Source organism: Arctopsyche grandis, chromosome 5 (assembly GCF_051622035.1).
Source record: "Arctopsyche grandis isolate Sample6627 chromosome 5, ASM5162203v2, whole genome shotgun sequence".
In the NCBI taxonomy this organism is placed as follows: domain Eukaryota; kingdom Metazoa; phylum Arthropoda; class Insecta; order Trichoptera; family Hydropsychidae; genus Arctopsyche; species Arctopsyche grandis.
Window position 1 is genome coordinate 24,667,635 of NC_135359.1, and position 22,910 is coordinate 24,690,544.

General features: G+C 32.4%; 1 protein-coding gene across 1 annotated transcript in view; it reads left to right on the forward strand.

Annotated features, from left to right (window-relative positions):
• The window catches only part of nolo (ADAMTS-like no long nerve cord), a 307,268-nt gene that overhangs the window by 259,699 nt on the left and 24,659 nt on the right, over window positions 1–22,910 (forward strand). The gene's annotated exons all lie outside the window — the stretch shown is intronic.

The following is a 22,910-nucleotide window of genomic DNA, read 5'->3' on the forward strand; positions in this document are numbered from 1 at the left end:
GTCGATCGTTTGCTAGAAGGTTTAAAAACATGAGATCTATTGCCAGAAAGCAATTTGTATGTATGTATATATGCAGTTACTAGTTAGGCAATTCGATCGCAAGTTATTATGTCTAACTAGTACTACATAAATAATTACTTGTGGTCGAACTGCCTAATCCGTAACTACGTAAATTGTACAGCAGTCTATCTCATGTTTTTAAACCTGCTAGCAAATGATCAACGATACCCAATAGCGGACCGATCCATAGTGACAATATCATCATCATCTACAGCCACTCAACGTCCACTGCTGAATGAAAGCCTCTCCAACACGCTTCTACTCGTCTCTATTCTACGCAACTCTCATCCATCTCACTCCACACATATTCCTTATTTCGTCTACCCATCTTCCCTGTGGTCTTACTTTTACCCTTTTGCATTCTCTCGGATACCATTCTAGTACTTCTTTTGTCCACCTTTCGTCCATTCTTCTAGCCACGTGCCCGCTCATTAGCCCCCTTTACACAGTCGTTCTATCGCGCGTGAAACAGCTAATCGTGCGCGAAAGAGTGCGCGTGTAAATATCTTGGACCGGGAAGGGATAAACCGCGCGATAAACTCAGCAGTCCTGCGCGCAATCGTGTGGCTCGACGTTATCTTTACACAGAAAATTCTTTCGGGCGCGCTTTTGTTACAAGATGGCGGACTTACGCACGTGGAGTAAAGAATTGATTGTGGAATTACTTTTAATGTACCAGTCTTTTCTGTGACTCTGGAAAATTAAGTCCGAGGAATATAAAAACAAAAATATGAAAGAGGAAGCTTATAAAAAAATAGTTGACTTCGTTAAATAAAAAGGATTTTCTAATGCTAATCGAGATTTTGTTGTCAAAAAATTTCAAAGCTTAAGAGAAAAGCTTTATTTTTGATATCTCTTTTGATAATTTGCAACAATAGCACCTGATAATACAATAATAATTGTGCTGAATTTAATTTATTTTTAGATATGATATACAATGGATTTTAGATTCTGGAACATACACTGCATCAGTGATGGCAATTATTCGTATTTGATTTATTTTTCATTTTATTTTATGAAAATTTTCATTTAATGGATCGTTTCTTCTTCTTTTTGATTAAATCAACACCAAAGAACATCATAACTTGCGCCATGATATTTCTTCTATCCATTTTTCACCGCAAAATTACTATAAAACTGCGTTACTTCAGTAAAACTGTGCGTTTCGCACACACTCCAACACGCGCCAGTTTCGCGCGGTCTATCACGCACGATTAGCCTTTACACGTTCGCTCTTTCCATTTTAACAAAAAGTGGTAGGAGTAATCGCGCGCGAAAGAACGTCAGTGCTCACAACTGCGAAAACATTATCGCGCACGATTGCGCGCACAAGCTTACCCGCGCGCAATCCTGTACGCTCCTGAGAACGCGCGATAGAACGACTGTGTAAAGTGGGCTATTGCCATTTCAATCTCTTCACTCTATCCACTATATCTACTACTCTTGCCATACTTCTCACCCACGTATTCCGTTGCCTATCTTTCAATGTCCAAGTTTCGCATCCATACGTCATCACTGTCAAAATGCATTGATCAAAAATCTTTTTCTTCGGGCAGAGTGGCATTTTTGATTTGAATACAACATTCATTCGTCCAAATGCACTCCATCCTAGTTTCACACGTCTCTTTATTTCTTCTTCTTTACTACCGGACATGTCAATTATTTGACATAAATAAAAATAATTATTTACTACTTCTACAATATACATGTACATAAATATATATGTAGGTAGGTACATATACAGATTTTTTTAAAATGTAAATTTGCAATTTCAATGCTTTTTCCAGTGTGACCCTATTTTCTTCATCCAATGTATCATTAATTTGCATTTGTTTTTGCCTACTTTTGGCGCCCTTCTTCGTCTTGAGCCCTATGCAAATGCACCTGTTGCACCTGCCCGGTTACATCACTGTATGCACATGTACATACAATATATAAAATGATTTATCTCACTTTGGTCCGGAGCGTACAGCGGGAAAATCCGGCGAGTTCCGCGCGTACCAAAAATTTATATCTTCCGTCACGGATGACATATAAAAAATTCATATTCCTTAACCTACGTAACATGTGACAATGCGAGCGCTATGTTTCGTAAATATCCAATAAAAAATTCTTATAAAGAAAATATGAATTACGGGTGCGGAGAGTGGGGCACGGCAGGGGTAGGTTAAATTCCCTGAACAGCATACCTACTGAGAATCTCCCCTCCATACCTGTATATATTATTTAAGAGTGTGCACACACTAGTAAAAATGTTGAAAATTTTCTTTACCTATATTTTCTTTTATATTTGACGATAAATATTTACGCTCACGTTTGCATGTAATACATACGTACATATATTATACATATATGTCTGTGTGTGTGTATGCAAATGTAGACGATTTAAGTTGTTTTATTCGTTTTAGAAACCGTTTTACGTCGACCCGTCCGTTTCGCTTTCAGCCGGAATATATCACCATCGGGGACAGTCGCAATTTGATTTCGTAAAACATAAAAACCCTTTTTCATTTCACACGGTACAGGTCTTTCGCAACATTATCTATTTACTGCACATTTACGAGTTCATCTATAATTCACGAGTACGTGAAAAGGGCGAATATTTCGCAGAGTAAATGACTGACACGGTATAACGAACCCGAATACGAATAAAAATCAATTCTGTTTTTTTTTTTTCATTTTAAAATAATGAATTTTTCATATAAATAAATCATTTTATCCAGACTCGCGTCATAAATATTCCAATTATTTAAATTGAGTCAGGCTAACAAGATTGAAAGCAATCCATATTATATACAATGTATGTATGTATTTAGGAGTACATATACATTATGCCAATGTAAAGTTCAACAAGGTACGGATATATTTCTTTAAAATATGCATATCGTTACACTTACTTGTAGGTAAGGTTTCTGAAAACCCAGGTTTTCAAAACGTGACAGATCCGGGTCCAATGTTTTGAAAACCCGACGGATCCGGGTCCAAAATCAAAATCAAAAACTTCCCGATTTTAAATTCATTTTGTTTCATTATACAATTCTAGAAAAGTATTATAGAAGGTGATAAAAAACATATAATAAACAAATATCATGAAAACTATACTTATATTCGGTTAAGAATAGAACTGATTTTTTAGGAGAATTATTAAAATAAAGTACTTACCGTTAACGAAATCAGGTATGATGGTGATAATGATAATTTTGAAACGATTATTACACTCCGAAGTCTTAGAGTAGTCTAAGGCAAAATTCTAAATTTAGCCAAATTTCAGTACGCCGTATCGTTTTCGATATTTATTTTCATTATTTGCAAAATCCATTCCATTGTTCGTAATTTTGTCAGAAGTCAGAAGTCAGAAACTATAAATAACACATACATTACATACATATATAATATTAAGATATTTTCAATTTATCGACTGAAAATCATTTTGAATTTTAACGTTAATACTCGAAATTTTAAATACTCAGATCCGGCGGGTTTTGAAGCCCGTAGTTTCACTGATCCATAGTTTCTTCATACAAAAAGCGGTTTGATTAACTCTTCAGTACCTCAGCACTCTAAGTACGAGCTACTCATGATTGAATCATCAATATTAATTGTCCATCTTAGTGATAAAAATTTAATGCTAAATAGTTTCGGGGATGTAGATCTAATATCTATCATATTTTTTTACATTTTGATTAATAATACATAATCGACTATATCATCAAGTTTCATCAATGATATTTTATTTACAAAAATCTTTAATATAAGAAGAATCCTATTGTATCGTGTAAACATTACATATTAAACCCTCCCTTAAGCATTGTATTTGTAATATTTTATTTTTGCTTAGTATTATACTTAATGAAAAAAAATTACATATGGGAGACATTTTTCCTTTTGCCTCAGGTAACAAAATGTCAAGTCCCGGCCCTGATACATGTGTAATTGAGTACATCCTAATTACTAGTTACAACATGTATGTCATCATCATCATCATCAATCACCATCTGCTGATATGTATATGAAGGCCTCTCCAACACACTTCCACTCGTCTCTGTTCTGTGCAACTCTAATCCATCTCAATCTACACATTTTCCTATTTTCATCTACCCATCTCCCTGCGGTCTTACTTTTACCCATTTGCATCCTGGCCCACCCATTGCCATTTTAATCTCTTCACACTATCCACTACCATTGTCACAATTTATTCTAACACACGTATTCCATTTCCTGACTTTCCTACTTATGCCAAGCATACAGCGTTTCATACTTCTTTGAATGCATTAGAAAATCTTGGCATTCAATATCCATGTTTCACAAATATACGTCAATACTGGCAAAACACATTGATCGAAGATCTTCTTCATGTATAATTCCACTGTTCGACACGAAAATTTTTTCAGAGACGACATATGACTTTTCTTATAGATCTATGCTCAGTGAACACGAATCTGGTAATAAAAAGTGTTGATTGGCTCGAGATTCGGAGATATATGTGTTTTTTAAATCGCGCGATTTTTCTATATCTTGGTGTTGTTCGGTAGATTTCTCAAAATCTGTTAATTTTCTGTTCAAAATGAATATTGGAATCTACAGTCGGGTATTTTATCTTTCATTTGTAGTATCTTTCAGCTTGCAAATCTCTCTAAGTAGTCGTCCAGTTCAAATCAAAAGTCAAAAGTACGTATTTTCACTTGGGATTTTTTCCCACTGTTAATACTATATTATATTGAGTATTTTCTATTGAAACATGTTTATTAAGATAGTGTTTTGGCCACACTATTTTTTGATTTTGTTTAAAAGGGTTAATTGGATGTGTGTTGAACTTTAAATCGGTAAAATTTCGAAGAAAAAGCTCTTACTAGCGTTTACTCGTATTTATACGAATCCGAATCGAATTAATAGGGATAATATATTAAATTATCTTAATATGAGAATTAAATAAAATTCTACTTAGAAAAATCATATTTCGACTATTCTTGTGGATTAATAACAAAAATTCGTTTATTTTATCGAGGTAAGCCAGTTATCAATAGAATTTTTTAAATGCTTTTTATTATTACGAAATTATTATGTTCACAATACATCTTATATCTATTTTAATAGCTACTGATCTACTGATCATTTTCTATTTTACAATTTTAATTTAATTTGGTTAGTAATCACAGTATTATATTATTCTAATGTTAATCTAAAGCATAATAGGAAAAAGAGCTCAAAAACCTATTTACAATCCTTATAAATGTTCATAATACATCTAATACATAATATTAATTAAAGACTATCTAAAGTCGATGACCTAAAGCAGATTGTGTTTAGGTAATCTGTGTTTATACCTGAAGAGTATAGACATTTTGTTGTAATCACCGAGACTCTTCACAAGTGTGTTAGTATGGTTATTAGTGATTCTTTCATAGAATCTACTGGTTAGTTTGTTAGTAATGTCTGTAACAAACGGAATATTATATATAGCATGCAGTTTTTTCAGGTTAGTATATATTTAAAAAATATAGAATTTAAAAAACACATATATCTCCGAATCTCGAGCCAATCAACACTTTTTATTTCCAGATTCGTGTTCAGTGGGCATTGATCTATAAGAAAAGTCATATCTCGTTTCTGAAACATTTTAAAAGTCGTCATTTATCGAACAGTGTTATATGTATATACCTATACATATAATCCGAAGACACTTAAAAAAACACTTATAATACTAGTATACATTTTAATAAGAATCATCTTCAAAAATTTTTATAAAATATTTGTTTGTTTTTCTCCATATACATACATAGTACATACATATATAATACTAAGTAGAGAATGCTTTTAGTTCACTTTTACACGTTGTGTTTCACATAATGTGTTTACTTTTTTTTCCATTTTCTCGAGATTGATGGTTTGAGCGTATCGAGGCGGTCTCGGGTCCTCGGAAGCTTTCTCGGAAAATTCTCCGATGCCTATTTTATATTATGGAGCTTGGTACCGTTTCGTGGACTAACGGGAACGGCGCTAATTATGCGCTAACGACAAACTGGGGCGTCGTGATTTATGACATCGTCGAACCCTTCCGGGCGGACGGACGTTCAACACGACAAACAATTTTTGGAGTGTCCCCTTCAGAATTGTTTTGATTCGATAAATAATGACGTCTCCTTTGTTTTTAATGCTAAATATAAATATATATATATATATACATACATATATGTATTTGTAGTGGCGTATTGCCTCGTGACGGCCGACGAATTTGAACAAAAGAAATGCCCGACAAATATTTAAATAGGACTTGATTTTAGTTCGTTATACTTAACATTGAATCGGTACTAACTAGGTGGAATCTTTTATTCGCTATTTTAGCCGAGTAGATGGTGGATCATTTGTATACATACATATATGGTTTTTTGAAGTTATTAAATATATAATCTATTTGTCCTGTATATAATATTTTACTTTATCTACATTGATACATACGTAATAACAATAGATGAAGTTTTGTGATCATGTGAAAATTCGAACTGGAGATTTTGACTGATTTGAACTAAGAATCGTTTACTGGTGACGTTTTCATAATCTACAGAAAAGGGTGTGTTTTGTATATTGTGTGTGTATGTATTTTGGGGATCTTTTGAATACTCAGTGTCATAGTATACCGATTTATACCGATTTAGTCCTATCGAACTAAAGCTGAGTTTCAGTTACTAAAATGTTAATCGATACGACGAAATTTTTTTTTCAAATTTTTAAGTTGATTGGAAGTAGTACTTTGTTGACTTTCCCTTAAGTTTTTGGATTCAATTATCTCCTAAGCCGCTCAATGGATCAGACTGAATTTTCTTACGTGTAATAATAATTATAAATTTTATACATTATTATGTTTTGAATATTTTTTTCCTCAACTGGAAGTAGTACTTTTACACTAGAGAATCGAGGTTTTTTATGTTTTTCTCAGAAACCTTTGAGTGTATTGAAGTTTAAGCTTAATACCAAGTTATGTATACAATTTGGTGAAGACCCGTCAACCGGAATTGGCAGTTTACCCTTGTTCGATTTTTCTTGCACTATTTTTTTCGACCCTTTAAATACATACATAGTATGTGTTCTCATCGAAAAAATTCAAGTATAGTCCTTGTATCAATGTGATAAAAATGAAATCAGTAAATTTTATAAAAACAATTATTAGATTTTAAAATCATTAATAAATTTTTCCTCTTGGAAAAGTCAAAAATTTTATGACCATGCGATTTTTTTCTACATCACTGAACGTATCAAGCTGAAAATTTATATTTGTATTCTGAGTTGATAAGGTTTTGGCTAGAATTCAGTTTTTTTTCTTGATTATTGTTAATGTTTATAATTTTTAATCACATTGTTAGTGTTTATGACATCATAAAAAATCTCAAAAGCCTGTTTTAAATTCTTATTTGTATATAAGTATGTTTGATATTTTAATAATCCCCAAGCCTTCCACGAAATATTCGTCCTAAAATTCATGATATTTTCTACAAAATTTAACACGGACTTTGTGCCTTTAATATAACCATTTTATATAATTTGAAGTTATTCAATTACATTTTATAGATTCTGACAAAATTTGGATTATAATTAAATTTTATCTTCCTTTGTCGCTGAGATAATTCCAAACAGATTTGAAAGCATCAAAATTCTTACTAATACCATTGTCCCTTTAATTACGGCCGTCATAATTTCTTCAGAAGGCAAACATCCCTTCTACATAACAGTTTTTGTATAAAAAACTGTAAAAAATAATCATGATAAAGCACTTATGGAATATTCAGAATGGTGTATGAAAAAAAACTACTTTTAGTACTAAAAACTTTACCTCACTGGTAAAGTCTATTTATTTTTGTCACTCTTTATTTCTTGCCTTATAATTCTATGAAGAACTAATATATGTATGTACATACAGACAATCTTCGTTTTACATATACGCAGTTAAAAATTTCATATTTCAATGAAAATCGTTGTATTGATAGTAGAAAAGCTGCATACTAACTCACTGAGTAAAGGGAGTAAACTGAGTGTTTATGCAGATTTGGGCAACTTTTACAATTTGCTGGGTCATTGCCGACTCCTTGTGCGAACGCCACAAAGGGAACAAGACAAGGGTGGGGTATACGAGCGGGCACCAGCCCTACACATAAATAAGGGCCACGCGCACTTATTTGCTTTCTCTCGAAAATCTCTGGCCATCCGTGGACCATGATTAACACAACAAAGTGGCTCTCCGCCTCCGTCCTCCCTCTCTCGCCCAATTTATTTATATTTTTTGTGTGTACGTGCACGTTGCCGTTTTAATGGATGTAAATTTATTTCGGGTGCGTCGTTAATATAATTTAATTTAAATGAAGAAAGGACGTATTTGCATTTTTGCGCGACAATCGCCCCACCCCGCCCAGTATAGTTGTGTAGATGAGAAAATATTCATCATTATCAATCATGTCCGCTGTTTGAGACCGACAAGGGTGTGTATTAACGTTATACTTCCCTACTCTTACCTTTTGTAAATAAGAAAACAATTTGCTCTGTATGTATTTTTTACATTACACAACATGCATTATTTGTTTCAGACTTCCATATTAATATATGTAGTGTATACGACTGGATTTGCTTATGAAAATGTAATATAAAGCTGTTAAAATTTTAATATTCGAAAATACAATATAAGTAAGTTCGATATAACCTGAAAGAAAACCGTCATTAGTATGCTTAGGGTGTCATTGTTCGGAACGAAATTATATTATTCATGAAAACCTTTTAAAACAACGATAAAAAATGTTCCAATGTAATTTATTGTAGTTCACGCGAGGTAGGACTAGTTTCATTTTGGGCGCGTTTTTTTACAGACGACCCGAACACGGGCACCAAGTCACGTTTAAGTACATATGTTTTCAACTTAAGTCTAGACCGCCGAGAGAAAATCGTTTGAAAGTTTTCCCCGTAACTTTAAAGAAAATCTAGAATTTTTCCCTTCCGCTCGCGCTTCGGCATAGCACTTTGTAGGGCAGGCACGCGCCACCTCAAGAGTCCAAACCTTCGGCTGAAACATAAGTTTTTGACGATTCTAAAGTTCAATGCAAAGATTAGAATATGCTTTATGATATTCATTGTATTTTTCAACCATTTCCTATTGTTGAATATTACTCATAAAAAATTTAACGTATGATTTTCGACACTGTAACAAGAATTTTATCGAATACGTTCAATTTAATTCAAATGATGAAACTGATATGTATGCAAGTATAATATATAAACATTTGGGTTGTTAAGATTAGCGTGAAACCGTATTTTTTCACATTCATTTTTACTATATTTTTTTATACACAGATGCAGGTATGTTCATATGAAGACACAACGAATTACTTATTTTAAGTTTAAGTTTAAGTTTGGACCATTGTGGCATTACACGAGGCAAATACAGCTAATACAGGGAGATGAGAAGAATAAATATATATATATATATATATATATATATATATATATATATATATATATATATATATATATATATATATATATATATATTGTATAAAATGGTGTATAGAAATTTAAGCTTTTATGTATTATACATAAAAAATATCGTGGGGAATTTAGATATTTATTGAAGAATACATAATTGATGTCGTCATTGTACCTATAATTTAATACGTTATTGTCATTTTAATGGTTCCAAAAAACTACTCAGAAATACATATATGTATGTATGTTTCGTACATAATATGTTGAGATTTTAATTAATTGAATGAAAATTTGAATGATATTTTTGCATTTTCATTTGTTGTAACTTTTGTGAATAAAATGATTTTAATATAATAAAAAAATACAATATTTTCCATATTATGGAGCATAAATAAATTGTGAAACATAGATATACACACATATTTTATTCCAATCAATCGCGAAGAGTGTGGTACACAGATTAATATTGATCAATTATACATATGAGTCAATTTTCAGTTCCAAAAACACTATTTCTTTTTGATTTAATTCGCAAATTATTATCACTCATTTTAATTCGATATGTCCATAATCCCGGAAAAGCAGAATAAACGTATTTCAGGCTACAAGCATTTTTAAATATTTTTATATGTAAAACATTATATTTAATACAAAAATGCATATGACTGATGAATGTGAAATATTTTGTCTCTTCCTATGTAATTTAATTTTATCGAATATTCTGAATATTTCAACGTGCATTTTTGGAACAAAATTTTCACAATAGATACATATGTATTATATATTTGTGTGTATGTAAACATAGACGTGTGTTTATAAACCGTTCTGTATGTTTGCTATTCGTTAGTATTCAATAGAATGGCACGTTTTGAAAAATTGCAAATCTCAATAGGAAAAGTGCTTCAGTCGCCAACATCGCATGTTTTCCGATTTCATTCAGTATTTCCACACAATATAATTCGCAGGACGGGATGATGGTATAGATTTTTAATTTTATTACGTTATATTTTTATTAAGACAATTATATTATTTTCAAAAGCTCCCCCTTGAAATTTGTGAGGCATATTTCTGTGATATTTCCGATTTTATCGTCGAATGGCAATCTTCACTGGAAGTTGGAAATCATCATCCGCGCGGTTGAACCTTCATGTCAAATTTACGATCGCTGTCGCCTAGCAGATCGTAAAGTTCACTTCGAGTTCAATGTAACGTTCCCCATATCGACGATATACCGGAAACAATTTCGAAATATTTCCAGAATCAAATGCATTACTATGACTTTTTCTTCGGCTTGGTATGCGACGGCTGCTGCGAACGCTTATCAATCAACCGTTTTATTTTTTGTCTCACAGTGTCAACAAGAAAACGTGGGGGGGGAGGGGCGGTTTTGTTCCACTTTGCAGAAATGCCTTTCTTGCACGAGAACGCGAGACGAGATTCGGGGGATAAAGAGGAAATAAAATAAATGGTCGTTGTTGATTTATAAGGCCATTTTCACGTTGCGTGACGTCATCACTCAACTATGCGCGTATAACGCTTCACTCAACGGAAACTTTTGTGTTATTTGAATTCATGCGTATTCCTCTACATTTTCCCTTGAATACGATGTGACGCTGTTTATAAATATTATACAATGTAAACTTGAAGGCTGCTTAGAACAATAATGTAGTATTTCAAATTGTATACACGTACAACGCGAACATGAATTTATTTATTTATTTAGAGCACCTTAAACATACGTTGTTTTTATTTGTTTTATTTAATTTTACATAGATATATACCAGGAAGGCTTAACAGGTAAACCCAAATGCCCCTTTCTAGACAATTAATTACAAACATTGCAGCATTTTTTATGACATAAATCATTTCGAAATTAATAATTAATTAATTAATCCAAAGAGACAATTATGGATTTAGACTTGTACACAAATTTTTACATATTGTATATAAATCAAATTCAGATATTTGTGACAAAGCGGGTAGGATAGTTTTTGTCGATTTGATGGAACCGTTTCAACAATGAAATCAGATTAATTAGCAAACTCTGATAGGAAACGATCAACTTGAGGTCACAAATATCCAAGTCTGACCAGCAGCATTAAAGATTAACACGGGATCGAACCCGGTAACTTCTCAGTTCTAAACATAAACGCAACCATGGCTTATATATAGCGCTCGGCATAATTGTTTGTTACTGCTTATATAAATGATTAATTAATTTAAGGCTTGGGACATTGTGGCATTACAGGGATTCCTAATGCGACACAATGGTCAAAAGTTTAACAGAAAAAAAAACAAAATAAATTAACTATATGAAAATTAATACATATTTATACATACAATTCATAAAAAACAAAAGTTCAAGCAATAATAGAATTAGTCACATAACATATTCATAATATAATAATATTTAAATATAACGAGAAAAATTAGGAATGTCTAGTATCAACAGTCAGCACCAATTTAAAATATTCATATATTTACATATGTACAATAACCTACCGAGAACACAAAACATCCCCGTCAGACCCAAATCGAAGAATATCAAAATCGACAAAATTGAAAAATACATCATATCCAACTATTTATTAAAGTATTAAGTTTGGATCATTGTGGTATTACAGGAATCCCCAATGTACCACAATGGTTGAAAAAAAATACAGAGAGATGAGAAAAATAAATAAATATGATGTAAATATGCATCAGTTTACCTGTACGTACTGAATTCCAATTAAATATTTATTTCACTAAAATTTTTCTTATCACTTATGTATAACTTTAACAAGTAAATATTTATTTCAAAATCTCGATTTATTTTGGTGGATGAGTTTTGTTATGAAACTCTCAAATAACCAATTCTTGCGAATAGGAATCTCTTGCTTTTCTTCCTTCTGCTAAGTACCTTAAAATTCGGTATATCTATAAAGATACTTCCAAGAATCTAGTAACTAACCAAATAAACAACTTAAACTATCACGAAATCATGTTAGCTGACTAAATTATTTAATACGATATATCAATTGGTAAATAAGATGAATTCAACCAGCTGATTGCCAATTGTAGAATAAACAAATATGCTACCATACTTACCCGTATATATGTATTCCTATAGTGAACTATGAACGTTTTAAACTGAGGAATGAATCTAATTTTCCTTACTTGTTCAAATACGATCAGGTCATATATCATTCCCAAGCTATTTTCATTGACCCTTTTTATAAGAGCCAATTGAATCGTGACCCCATTTCATTTGGAAAGTACAATTTTTATTAGAATAGAATTCTAGCTCCAGATTTAAATCTGAAATGAAATAATTATGTGTATTTTAGCTCACTCTTTTAGTTGGCGACCCCATATGTTGCGAAACTGTGCCTTATATACACATATCATCGATAGATTTATTGAAACTAAATTTAAACGGATGTAATGAGATAAAAATTTATTTCAGATAGTTGCGCGGCGATATTTTATTTATTTCGAAAAGACGACCACTATCAATTTATTAACAACATTACTGCTGCAATTTCCCATAATTTTCCATTTAATGGCTCTTTGTGGAGCATGATACGGACACTGTACATGATATATACCTATACACAGATTCTCGAAATTCCTTTAAAATAGATGTTCAGCCATAATTTCTAGGAATTTCATCGATACTCCGAACAAGTATTATATTCAAGTACGCAGTAAAATATATACTCTAGAGAAATCAATTAACGATAAGGTTGTCCTCGCAGTAATAAGTACTCTTCTGAGAAGAACACGCACAGGGTGACGCAATAAATAAGTCGCGTCGCGAAAAAACAAACGTAACTTGGGGGCGGCTATACATACATATGTATATGTATGTATGTACCTTCGTACGTCCCAGCATAGGACATCCATTTGCCTGATGTTCAAAAAATACAATGAACCTCCATAAAGCGACCAACAATACGTTTAAGTGAGTCGAGCTGGCAAAAAACACGCGCCGAAGAAACACGTAACGTGAAAATTGAATCAGTAGAAACCCCCGCTTTTCGCGACACGGAAAAAAACTTGTTAGATGAACCACATGGGAAGTGCCTGCGACCCACTATTGTTTGAAACCTTTTTTTTCCACTTCACCCCAATACATCCCCTGGAAATTCTTTTAACGGAATTTCGTCACTTATATTGAAGAACAGGCGGTGAAAATTGACTGATCTATACGCATACGTCAGACATTTTACTATATACATATGTATAATATCGTTATTTTTTCGTGTATTGCTGTCTTCAATCATTTTGATGGAAAGTAATAAGTTAAAAAAATGATCATACATATGTATTATACATATAAGTTTCATACATACTCATATATGTATGTACGTTTTGCCAATCGGCTATGCCGCCTCTACCAAGGATTCTTACTTTATCTATTTACGTAGTAACACTAGATGAAGTTTTATAACCATACGAAAATTCGAACTCTAGATTTTGATTGATGCGAACTCGAAACAGAAGTGGGATTTTTTTCCTCTTAGTCAAACAAAAAAAAACAAAACGAAAAGTCAAACACCACACGATTTTTCCACACCCCTGAACATATCAAGCTCAAAATTTATATTTGTATTCTTTATGTAATAACTAAGAGTTGAGATGGTTTCGTTCAGAATTCGTAAACCGGAAGTAGTATTTTTTTTTAAACAATATTTCATTATTTTATTTTGACCTTTTGAATTATTTTTATCTTCTTGATATTTAAGGTGTATAATTCATATAGTGATTTTAAGTAATAAAAATAATTTGAACAAAATCCGACAACCTGAAGTAGAACTTTTGTCTTGTGTAAGTTTCTCTACATTTTCGCTCAATTTATATCGAAAATACTCTCATAGCTGGTATGTGCTTTTGATTTTTAAATGCTTTTTATTATTAATAAATTATGTTAACAATACATCTTATATATTTCTTAATAGCTACTGATCTACTGATCATTTTCTATTTAACAATTTCATTTTATTTGCTTAGTAATCATAGTATTATATTATTCTAATGTAAATGTACAGCATAATAGAAAAAAGAGCTCAAAAACCTATTTACAATGCTGGTATGTGTGAACGTGTATGTATGTATATATGTTTAATTATCGAATTTTGTGTTTATCCTTATTATACTCCTCAAATACATAAATTCGTGGGTTGTTCACATCGATTTTTTTTATTTTTTTAATAATACTAGTAATATCAGTAAACTATCTGACGATACTCTAATTTGAAATTTTCCTCAAACAAACTAGGCCGCTAATCCATCACATAAAGATGAGCGATTTGTTTTCTGCAAGTGAGCTATTAAAACCCAGAGTTGTCAATTTATAACAGTACATACTCCAACAATCAAGTGGATTTAGGCATCATAATGTTGGATGATTTCGGTATGGCTGTCGCCATAATTAATTAATTTCCACCGCAGTCGTCTTTGGTGTGCATTGTGCAACTTTTAACGATGCACTTCCCCATCTTGCAAATATTGTGAAAATAATGTTTAGCAGACATACGAAAAAATGTTTAGTCGAACACCAAACACCACATATGTACGACTGTGGCGAATAATAATTAAATATGGCAATAGCCATACCGCAATATATGTATGACGTCTAAAGCCGCTTTCTATTATTATTAAATCTCTCTGTACTGTACTGTAGCCAACAGTATACATACATACATATGAAGCTCTGTGATTTGCGTATATTGCTTAGCGACTGAGGTCCCGGGTTCGAGCCCTAGTAGTCTATCTCGATTGTAGTAGATCTCGGTTGAAAAAAATCATACGCTGTGTGGTTTCAAGTGTATTTGCGGGGCTTTTGGTTAGACTTGGATATTTGAGATTCCATATCGATCGTTTCCTATCAAAGCTTGCCAATTTATGTGATTTCAATATTGAAATGCTTTGTCACAAAATTGGAAACCTATCTACCCTATATTTGCCATCATATTCTGATTAAATACAATTTTAAATTAATGTCTAATGTATAAATGTATGTTAAGTACATACATATGTAGATTTGTATAAGTTTGGCCAAAAGTGTCAATTTGGGGCAACCTGTTATGACACATGTGAAATACAATCAAATGTAAGAATACAAATAAAAAACTCAAACCGTAGACGGTTTTTGAAATAGACCCGGAGTGAAAGTCCCCCATAATTAAATTAATTCCGTTTTTTACATTTATAAGGGAAATTACTTTACATACGGTAGCGTTAGTTGAATTTATGCGGTTGAACGCATTTCTAAACGTTGCAACGTTAAAACTTGAATACAACTCCAGAAATGTGCACCCATTCCCCTCCCTCTCCCCCCTCACATTATGAATTACCTTTTTTTACCTGGTTTATACATATGTTTGTTTATATAAAGAAGTTTCACTTAAGTAATGTGTATTGTTAAATACAAGTGCGGTTTAATTTCAACACTGATTATTGTTTTGTCTATATAATAATATAACATTTCTAGTGACTTTGAGCATCTTCGGCTACCATATAGTCCCAGGAACGGTTTCCTTGTGTATTAAATTGTTATAATTCTTATTTGTGTCTACTGCCATTGACATGTTACATAATACGAGTTCGAATTTTCGCATGATCACAAAACTTCATCTATTGTTACTACGTACATAGATAAATTAAAAATATACACATTATCTGGATTGGTGAACGCCGTATTTTCTATTTTCCATGACGTTTGTGCAATGCATGTTTTATGTATGTAGATGGTGTGTAGGTAGGATTTTAAAAACAGAAATAATTAAGTGTCACATTAACATATTCATAATAATTAAGTGTAATCCCTTGGAAAACACGAGCAAGCGTTGTGTAGTCGAAAATTTGTATTCGTGGAACGATCTTATAATTCTTAATTAACTTTTTAATTACTACATTTCCTGAAAAACCAGCGTTATTAATATTTTCTTGCGCACATAAACGCTGTTATGTAGCAACAAAAAATGTCCGAAATTCTCCTCGGGATATATAATATTGTCGGTTTTTTTTTTAAATTTTATAAATAATTAAAAGTCAACACGTGAACGCCGAAAATAGACGCAAATAATAAAAATCTATTTAAAAAATATATAAGTTGTATCATAACATTATATAATATCACTATTTTGTTTATCTGTGTAAGATAACGCTCACCGTATTATAATAGTCGTTTTTATTCGACATATGTACATATGTACTGCGTGGCAGTTAAAACACTGCCAACAAAACGTAAAATATATAATAATATGAACAAAATAACTAGAGGTAGGACTGGAAGCGTGGTTTTTCCAGGAAACAGGGCGTTTTGGGTTTATTTTCCAGGAAACACGGCAAACTACAAAGCTAGAGAGCATAAAAAAAGGTTCATCATAAAAATGAACAATGAATAATGAACAGCGCAAAGTTGGTCCGCTTCTTAATAATTTATTTATTTTATTTATTTTATTGTCACAATCAATACACACTCGCCATTACAGATTTGCTCCAATGCGACGGGTGTACGTTAATGAAATACATAAACAATCAGAAATCAGAAATACAGTAATACATACATATAGAATCAGAATATATAGAATATAACAATTAATCAGAAATAATAATCATAGTGACATCTATGGATTTCAGATTACTGTGTATAATTAATACAAATTATACACAGGCAGATTTTTGTGACAACAGGATTAGATTTTTTAATACCAATTTTCAGGAACCGTTTCAGCAATGATCAGATAAAATTGGCAAACTCTGATAGAGAAACGATCGATTTGGAGTCACAAAACCCCCAAATCTAACCAGCAGTGGCGAGGACACGAACCTATGACCTCAGTGATGCTAAATATATACGCTATCACTAAGCTAATAATAACAGATCAACAAAACTTCTATACATACTGTTTGCTACCAATATTTCCTCAAGACAAAAATTAGTCTCTGAGCATTAAGCGCCATCTGCTGAAAATGTATTTAATTAATGAATTAATTATTTTTTTTATTGGTGTCTTATATTATTTATATGCAGGTAGGTAGGTAGTTTTTATCATTTTTTTCATACTAAATAATTAAATATAAATATTAAATCTAATATATGATTTCGATAGAGACTTTGTATATAAGTATGTATGTACATATATATGTGACTATCTTTGGTTGGGAACTTCGTAAACAAAACAAAGTTAATATGATGACAATTCAATTGGTTGAATATTATATTTTCTTCGATTCAAATAAATTTAATAAAAAAACAAATGAATATTTACTATTAGATTCGCCATCTTTAAGCTGTTTATATAACAAACACTGAGCGAAGCCGGGTAAAACAACTAGTTCAATATATTTAAAAGTTATTTGAAAAAAAAATACGACTGCGTGAGGATCGAACATTTAAGGACCGACACATTTATTTTAATTAATTATTATTTAATATCTTTATATGTCAACACCCATACGATCAGGGTTGTAGAATAGTCGGTATGCGCTGGTACGGCGCCCTGCCACCTTTTATCGGCACCGGTATGCGACCCGGTGTAAAAATTTCAAAAATCAAAATAGTATAAAAATTTAATTTTTTCGAAAAGTTTTACCACTTTTGCAATATTTTTCACCCAAGCTCGATGACAAGGAGCGCTGTCATGCATAAAAATGCTGTCAGGATTAAGGATACTACCAGGATTTATGTGTGGCACCAGATGTATCTTTAGCACATTTAAATATTGGTCCCCATTCATGGACCCATTAAAGAAATAAATCGGTTTCGGATCTTTTTTTCGCTTATGACGGCTCAAACCATTGACGAACAAACAAACGGCTTGTGTCATGAACTGAAGAATACATTCATCGCTCGAAGATTGCTTTGAGGATACACTTGATGTATTTCTTGCATTATGCAAAAAATGTGCCAAATCGAGCGTACCGGCACCTCAAAATTTAGCACTACACCACTGCATACGATGATATTCCATCGGGCACAACACTTGTGTATTACATAAATGTAACGATATTTCATATTAAGCTGCGTACACACAGACACACATGTGTCTCCGTGTGTTTTAATTTGAGCCCAGCTTTACATATCATATTATATTCTCAATTGTATTACACCAAATGACGCGATGCAAAAAATGAACATGGCAAACAGCGACAGGGATAAATATCGATTTTCGTTTTCGAACGGCGTTAAACGTTTAAAACAACCCCTCCCCCTGCCGTAGCACCCAATGTTATTTGAATAATCTTTAGAAATATGGTGCAATTTATATTTAGTGCCGTCCGGATGGGCCCTTAAACAGTACTTTCCCGGTGGGCCGGGCCGCTGTAGGGCACGTCCTCGCCCATTCATAACAAAAGAGATGACTCCCGAAGCAAAGATTCCTAGGCCGTATTTTCGCATATTTAAATACAAAGTGCAAATTTAACGTTGTTGAAATTTCGGAACCCAAGTTTATTTAGAGGTCGTCGTCGACGGGGAAATGTGTCGATTTTCTTCTTTGGTCACGTAACTCGTTAAACCGGCTACACACTGAACGTTACGCCACTAACATCTGCTATGGCGTGCTGGAAAAGTGCATCTCAAAGTGTTCAGAAATATACAGTTAAACGACTGAATGTACTCGAATCAAAACCGCTTCAGGAAAATTGAACTTCAACACCTTCAAATACACATTCCAAGTGTTCATGTTGAAACACTCCTCGCAATCGGTATATATATAATATTTTGGACCCCTCGCAAACAGTATGTATTCTGTTTTTCTGTATATTTTATATTTATTTAATTTATTATTTATAATAATAATAACAATAAAATGACCAGTGTGTTTAAGCACACAAAAAAAACAGATTCCTGTTTAAGCACACAAAAATTTGAGAAAATGAGTATATTTTAAGTTGCATCGATATGTATTAGTCTTAACAAAAAATGTCCAAATCCATTTTGTAATTGGTATGATTCTTTTCATTAAAAAATTACATAGCTATCTTTGACGGCTTTCGACTCATAGGTTCATATTTTTGAAGCGTTAACATTTTTAATAAGGGAAGCAAGTCTAAAGCAGATGTGAAATGAAACGTTTAGTAAGTTTTTTGACGCGTATTGATTCATCTGGAAAGTTCCACAGCTTCCGCTTGGCCTCTGACGATTCTCGTTACTCGCTTATTTACATAAAAGGATGAGGAGGATTGAGGAGGGAGAGGGGGAATATCTTGAGACAAAATTCCAAGAAAAGCTTGGTGATTGCGTTAATGCGAACCACCGAGAGGTTGCCGGGTTCGACCTCGTGGGTTGAATTTGATTGTAAAGAATTTTTCCACGTATTTTCTATAGCGCTGCTAGACATTAGTGACTTCAAATCGATCGTTTCTTATCAGAGTTTGACAATTTATATTATTTCATTGTTGAAACGGCTTGTTATCAAACTGGCAAAAACATTCTACCCACTATTTGAATATGATAACAAAATGTATGTAATCTTTAATAAGCTTATTGTAAAAAACTAAATGTATGTAAGCTTATTGTAAATCATATTAACAATTAGATACAACATAACTTCTTATTGAATACTTATCTCGCAGATAAAACTCCGTGAAGAGATATACTTTTAGCCGTGAAATGTCAGATTTGACATATTTGGCCATAAATCAATATATATCGTGTATTACCCTACAAAAAGCTACACGCCAAATTTGAAATTTATATATACATATGAGAGTTAAAACTTTAAATATTTATATATTAGAGATAACGAGAACCAATAGAGCAAATTTCATAAAATATAGAGTGAATTATAGGCGTTTAAACAATTAAAATCTTATATCGCCATATCAAGGCGAACAGGTTGAAAGATACGGGACGAACGCTTATTAAACGTCAAGGAGATTTACTTTCCGCGTGTTTAAAACGCGTTGTATGCGATATTTTATCTCCAACGTAATGGCAGACGATACATTAACGTGTATTGATGACCAAAATGAGCAATATGGCAAAGTATGAAAACGATCGGATAAGAGATAAAAATGACCACTGACACGAAAGCCATGTGAAACGTAAAGGAGGTATGTAAAAATATATATATTTAGAGGTTTAATACAGCTATTTAAATTAACATCCGTGCACATATTAGTGTTATATGTTTATTATATATTTGATGTGTTGAATTCAAATTGTTAGTAAATACACTACATAGTACTGTAATGAAATTGTAAAACTCAAACGAAATATTATAAATCTGAGTATAAAAATAGACAAATTTTTCCAGAAGGTACAACATTCACAACCTGCAAAAGAAAAAAAAGCGGTTTTATGAATAAATTTAAACTAAAAATAAAAAATATATATTGTTCTTGCAAGATAAATTTTGGGATCTTTGCATCGCGAAGCTCACCTGTCGGTATATTTTATATTAGCGAAACTTTTTACGAGTACGTACCGCAAAAGCCCAATGAAATCATAAAGAGTTGACGACGTTACACAACTCAAATATTAAGAAAGCTGCAATGGAGCTTTTTTGCGTCATTACACCCGTTATTACATTGTCCGGAGACGCTTAAGCGACTCTGCAATTTTTAACATATCGTAAAATTATACGACCCATCTTTAACGAACCTTATGACGTGCCACCAGATCCGGTCGTTTGCGGACAATTTTCCACACGGCACATATTGAAATTCAAATGGAGGAAAAACTACGTTTTAATTAAAAGAATTTTTAATTAAACCTAGAAGCTGACGGCGTCTAAAGAGCCCGCCCAGTCAGCTACTGTCAACGGTGACGCGTAACAAATGTACTTTACGTGTTTAAAAAGGAAAAACAATTGGACTATTGTGAAGCTGAGGCACAATGGCTTCCGCGGAAAATGTGCCCAGCTGAGGAAAATTCTCGCGCGCGGAAAAATAAACGTCTCGCGTGGCACCGCACATACACGACGACTTTCCACCGGTAGACTTTCCACTAAATTATGTACCGTCGCAGCACACAAATATCGACATTGTGTCGAATATTTATTCTGGATATACGTGTTATATGATATAATACTTCGCGACAAGCGAATATTCGATTTATATTGTTTTTACACACTAAGTCAATATGGAAAATGGCGGAGCGTAACGCGACGAATGCACGTTATATCAATATAATGAATGATTTAAACGGAAACTTTATTTGTAAACTGAATATGCAATATACGATCGGAAATACGTACACTTAGTTATTATATAAAAAATTATGATTTCATCTACATATATACATATATTTTTTATTTATTACAAAGATACAGCAGTTTGGCTTAGTGGTAGCGTATATATTTAGCACCACTGAGGTCAAAGGTTCGAGTCCTCGCCATCTGCTGGTTAGATTTGTTGGTTTTGTGACTCCAAATCGATCGTTTCTCTATCAGAGTTTGCCAATTTTATCTGATCATTGCTGAAACGGTTCCTGAAAATTGGTATTAGATCTAATCCTGTTGTCACAAAATCTGCCTGTGTATAATTTGTAATAATTATACACAGTAATCTGAAATCTATAGATATCTCTATAGACATCTCTATAATTTCGTATTTATTATATGTATAAAAATTGTATACAAAAAATCTAAAAATAATCCATAGATGTCTCTATGATTATTATTTCTGATTAATTGTTATATGCTATATATTCTGATTGTATATGTATGTATTACTGTATTTCTGATTTCTGATTGTTTATGTATTCTGTATTTCGTTAGCATACACCCGTTGCATTGGAGCAAATCTGTAATGGCGAGTGTATTTTGTAACAATAAAATAAAATACATATGTACCCAAGGTGATACTTATGATTAGATTATTTGCGTACATAAGTAATAACAATTCTTATAACATAACAGTACATAGAATACAAAAGACATCTACATATGTACAAATAACATTTTATATATATATATATATATATATATATATATATATATATATATATATATGTAGGTACAGTAAATCTGCGAGAATCACATTATGTATGTAGGTAGCATACTTTTATAGGATTTAACAAATTCGAGATGCTTTTAAATGGAATTTGCGATAAACTGAGCGGGAGGATATCGATTTATTGGATCCGTCACAACAATTAGGGTAGAAAAATCAGAAAATTCTAGCCAGAGGTGATCGATCTGTGTTTTAATAACCACAAGATCTCGCCAGAAGCGTATTTGGCCGAGACTTGAACCCACGACTTCTCTACTGGTATTGAAATCAAATCAAATAGTAGTCAATCAAACTTTTTCTGTTTGCTTATTCATTAGGAAAATGTACAGTTTTCAATTTAGAACCATTACATTTGATATATCTTATTTTATGGTACTCTTACTTCGACCGAAATAAACTACCCCTACCCAAACCTACCCAAGAAATGTCACTCGATT